The sequence below is a fragment of the Tupaia chinensis genome, unplaced genomic scaffold (assembly GCF_000334495.1).
Source record: "Tupaia chinensis unplaced genomic scaffold, TupChi_1.0 Scaffold000248_1, whole genome shotgun sequence".
NCBI lineage: Eukaryota > Metazoa > Chordata > Mammalia > Scandentia > Tupaiidae > Tupaia > Tupaia belangeri.
Genome location: NW_006159726.1, coordinates 3,313,864 through 3,319,543, shown reverse-complemented (window position 1 = coordinate 3,319,543; position 5,680 = coordinate 3,313,864).

Below are 5,680 nucleotides of genomic sequence, written 5' to 3'. Positions count from 1 at the left end.
AAACGGTAAAACTGTTCGTATCATTTTGTAAAAAAAAAAAAATGCTTATTTGACAACTGCAGCGAGCTATATGGTCACAGCTGGGTACTACTTTATAGTATGTTCATTCTACTCACTGGGGTTTATGCCTAAAGTCAGACTTGGGTTCATGCATAGGTATGTGTCAGCTGTGCTAGCTATTGGATATATTTAGACTAATTAAGTTCATTGGCAGAACAATTGAATGGGGGGGGCAGGCATGGAAGGCAACCGTGGATGCCAGGGGCAATGGGGGAGGAGGATGGGACATAGCAGAGGGTGGGGGATGGGGAATCAAGGATGGCAAAACAAAAGGCAAGGTATGCAGGACATAAGAATTGGAAAATTTTTGCTGAGAACATGTATGTTGATGTGCTTGATTGAGCCAATGCACAGTGTATTTTGGATGGAAAATTCATTTATGTGTTGTGATGGTGTATAGTGAATTAATGTAGAAAATGAATAACTTTAAAATAACAAAAAAAAGAAACAAAAAAAAGAGTATATGTTTTGAATTTTGATAGAATTGAATTGAAATTCGAGTTGTTTTTTTTTTTTAAATGTAAGTAGCATTGTGTCCTTGGGTACCTCACTATGAAACTGAAAGGATGTTACTTATATGGTTGCTGTGAGGCTTAATTAAAGTTATTTATAAAAAGAATTTAATCCTATGTCTGCTATAAGAAAACTGATGAATGAATGATAGGATTATTGCTCTATGAAACTTTAAAAAGTTTATTTATTTATTTCTTCTATGAGTGAAAAAGATACAGAGAGGGAGAAAGAGAAACAAAAAGATAGCACTCCCCTAAAAGAGTCTTGATGCTGTGATCCATTTCCAGCCTGAGCCACCACTGGACCATGGGTACACCTATACTCTATATAGTCATGGGGAATTTCTAGATGCAAACCTGGAACTTTCCCATGAGGGTCAGCCACAGAGACCACTGTTTTATTACAATGACACCACCTGGCCCCATTATATGGAAGTTTTATAGTATCTCACTCTATGGAATTTTTATAGTATCTGGAGAGTTATGTTTGGCCTATGCTATGCCTCATACTGTGAAAAAAATTAGCATCTCTACCTTAGGATTTGTGGTAATTGTGGGCTGAGTCAGTTCAGTGGGATTAGTCTTCCTAGTGGGATTAGATACAAAGGAGACTTAATGGCAGAGAGACTTTTGATGAATAAAGGGGCAGGGAACAGAACTGAGGAGAGATTTCAGACTGGGAGGCAGATTCTCTGTGCTAGGAGAGGAGAAGGAAAGAAGGGGGGGAGAAGGAGAGCCTCAGATGGCAGCAAAGCTCTGAGAAATACTCAGCCAGGCTGCCAGGGGACCCCACAATGAAGACTCCCCATCAAAGAGGTCCCATGTCAGGCAAGAATTCTGTACTCAGTCATTGTCCTGGGGGTAAGAACAGCCTTGGCCTGGGTACCACAGTGGATCTGAACGTGCCATAACTGGAGGCTATCAATGAACTATGCTCCCCTGAGCAGGATATCTTGACTTGAATGCTGTACCTCCATGACCATTGCATGGAGCCAAGTAAAGATGTATTCTAGTCAGACCCGGCCATGGAGGCACACACTGCCAAGACACTGTGCTTCATAAGCTAGGACCATATGGAAGGCTCAGGTTTTATTCTCAGGCCAACCTAAAGGCTAGGTGCAAAGGCTTGCACTTGTAATCTTAGAAACTCAAGGAAGCTGAGGCAGGAGGATCATGAACTTGAGGCTGGCCTGGGCAACACGGTGAGACACTGTATAAAAATATCCAGGTATGGTGGTGCATATGTGTAGTCCCAGCTACACATATAGTCCCAGCTATGTGGAAAGCTAAGGCAGGAGGGTGGCACCAGAGCACAACTCTGCTTAAAAAAAAAAAAAAAAGGCATCCCAGTTAGAATTCTCTTTGTTCATATTTGTTAGTGCCTGGTCTGGGTTAAACGCCCTAAGCAGACCCTCTCAAAACATAGAATTGAATAGGATTTTCTAAGAAAACAGTATTACTGGAAAATAACTGAGGAAATTAATGGAATGAATGTAGTATTATGAAAAAATCAGCTTAATCATTTTCACCTGGAGAAGAGCAATGCAGGTAACAATTTGTCCTATTTGATTCTTTAAAGAAAGCTAACCCCTAAGTCTCATTTCTGTATAAAACTGAAAAAAAAAAAAACCTGTATGTTTTAAGGGGCATCTTTAATTGTTTTCTTGTCTAATTGCACTATTCAGATTTACTTAAATGTTATGTTTTAGAGGGATCTCAGGAATATAATAGTAGAAGCAGATGGGGGGCAGATATAGCATATCTCCTTTTAATTCGTTATTTTTCATACTATAAAACCATTGGTTTTTCCATGTTTCCCATTTATCTTCCCGTGTACTTCTGACATGATGGAGGAAAATCTTTTCCTGAATTCTCTTAAGTTCAGTGGTTGGGGCCTATGGATTCAATAGACAAAAGACAAAATGACAAGAAAAAAAAAACAGATTTTAATCACCTAAATGCATGTGCATTGGGGGTTCACAAAGGAATGTGACTCAAAGAGGCAATTAGAATTTGGGACTCATATACCATCTTACTAGGGGAAAGGGAGGAAGAGAAAGGGCACTTATAGAAAAAAAAAAGACTTTTTGGAAAGGTAAATAGACCCTTAGGAGAACAGATGGGAGATAAGATAGTTTTTCTGATAATGTCTTTTTAGGTGTGGTATGGATATTTCTCAGTCTCTGGTGATAAGAGTTAATCTTCCCTTGTTACTCCCAGAGAGGGAATTTATGACAATTGAATTCTTTTGAATTCTTTTGGGAGGCTCTGCTTTCAGGCAGATAAGGGATTTTAGGAACTCAAATGCCTTCTGCTCAAAGCAATTGTTTATGCCACAGTAGCATATTGAGGACCCCTTCAGTAATGTGGGTGCCAAAATACTGGTTTGCCACACAATTTGAGAACCCAGATAACAGTACTGGTATTGTCTCAGCAGTTCAGTATTTACTCACTAGAAGCAATTTAGTGGTGGCAAATGAAAGCTAGAGAAGGAGCCTCAGAGTGACTTTCACTGATGACACAGGTCATGGAACCAACTAGCTGGAAAAAACCTTTCCAAGAACATTCCCATGATATGGGAGAGGCATTAGATCCATTCTAATGCAATAGGAAGGAAAGAGAAAAGATAAAAAGTACCAGTAAGAAGACTCAGAGCCAAGCAATAAGTGTTTTATGACTTGGATACATTCACTGCTTAAGAAAAGCCAACAGGTGTTGGATATGTAAAACCAATTGACAGAGCAGCAGTAAATCAGCAGCAGACCTGGAGAAATTAAACCTTGGCAGTACAAGTAGAGGCTGTGACCACAGTTGCTATGACCCCTTCTAAATTTTCTACCTAAGTTGAAAATGAAATGAGGGTGAAAACAAAGGTCAGTGTTTATGCTGCTAGTATCCTGTGGAATCATTTTAGAGTTTTTGATTAAAAACAATGTGAGTTCTGTTATTTTTGTGTTTTTAAAGATAAGCGTCTCTGGGAGGTGAGGGCAACAGGGTTATGTAAAGGATGAATTTGCTGACATGATTTTGCTTTTGACTAGAGTACTGTGGGACTAAATAGTTTACTCAAATTTGTGTTGAAAGTATATTTGAAATTCTTCCAGATGTGGGAAGCTACTTAGTGCCTTTGAATAAGAATAATCCTATATTGGTAACTATGTGAGAACTAATCTTCTTTGAACAAGGAGGCAAACATTCAACAGTATTTGTTGCACCATTTTTTTAGACTTTTCTTGTTTTTGTTTTGACCACAGGGTGCATGTGCTCACCAGAGACAGAGAGGGTGAAATGCGAGAAATCTCCCCCCCCAGGGGGGTTGGCAACATGGAAATCGCTTCTCATCCATTCTTCTCTCAGGACTTTGGGCATGTACACACATGTGTCTGTGATTTTCAAGCTACTGGGTCTGGGACTCAAACTGCAGAGTCAGCCATGTCAGATTCAGTACTGTGATAGGCAGTGAGTTAGTTGTGAGCGGGCAGCCCTAAGAGAAAAATGAAAGGCTCATCTAGCTCCAGGCACCAGGAGGGTGAGGCAATTTGTCATCTTCCTTCCTTGAGGCCTGAGGGAAGCACACAGGGATGGTTCGTAGATTTTTCTCTTATCAAAAAGCCCTAAGCAAGCCTTTTTTGGCCAATGCCCCAATTCCTATTAGGGCGATGGACTAATTGGGCAGTCTAATTGGGGCAACCTGGCTCGCACTGGGCACCATGCGCAATTAGGTAATCAAGTTCCTCATTCTTTACCTGTGAGGAACGTGTACAGGTGCATGAAAAGAGCGTATGGATTCTAATTTAAAGGAAGAACATAGGCAGTGTAAGGGGCCTCCCACTAATGAATATTCACGACCTCTAGTAATAAAAATAATGGTTAAGTAGTACCAAGTGTGGTTGCCACCTGGCAATCTGCCCTCCCAACAACCTTTTTTGGGTGTACTTTCTTTCTTTCCTTTCCTTTCTTTCTATTAAACTTTCTTTTCTATCTACTTCATTCGTGGTTGCAGTTTCATTTTGCGCCTAGGGACAGATCTCTAATTTTAGTGATCTGGGCCCAAAGAACCAAGGACTTCACAATGCAGCTCAACACTCCCCCATACGTTAACAGTACCTTAACTATCATGCCACCCAATGGTCCTGTTGCAGTTGTTTTGTGACAAAGAAACCTGTAAATAGTCTGAATATACCTCAATAGGGAAATGGAAGAACTTGTAATACATTCATACTGTTAATGGATGAGAAAGTGTTGAGCTGCGTTGTGAAGTCCTTGGTTCTTTGGATCCAGATCACTAAAATTAGAGTTCTGTCCCTAGGTGCAAAATGAAACCGCAACCATGAATGAAGTAGGTAGAAAAGATCTAATAGGAAAGAAAGGAAGTATACCTAAAAGGTTTGTGGGTGGGCGGATTGCCAGGTGGCAACCGCATTTGGTACTGGCTAATCATTATTTTTATTACTAGAGGTCATGAATATTCATTGTGGGAGGTCTGTTAAACTACCTATGTCCTTCGTTTGAATTCGAATCCACGTGCTTTCTCCTTCACTTGTGTACATTCTCACAGGTAAAGAATGAGGAATTTGATTACCTAATGTGCACGCCCAACATGAGCCAGGTTGTTTAATTAGACTGCCTAATTAGTTTATCACTCTAGTGGGAATTAGGGCGTTGACCTAGTGGAGATTAGGGCGTTGACCAAAATGCCCTTTTGCTTTTCTCTTAGGGCTGCCTGCTTATGACTAACTGCCTACCACAATACTATAAAGCTGTTAAAAATGAATTTGATCAATACTTATTGACCTTAAAATAGATTTATAAAAAAACAAACAAACAAAAACATGCTGGTAAAAATAAATAACTCAAAATTACACTCGAGAGACTTTAAAACTTCTTACGTATATGAACTATACATGAATCCATCTTATTGATAATGAATAGTGTTAAGGCTCAGAGCACAATACCCCAAAGAATGATACCTTGGCATGTTAAGTACTTTGAACTGATGAAAACTGAAAGGGCCTCAAAAGTGAGATTTTTTCTGACCCTCTTCCACTCTTATTCTCCTTCTCTTTGTTCTTCCTCAAGATAATACAATAATAAACTAGAATTCTCTT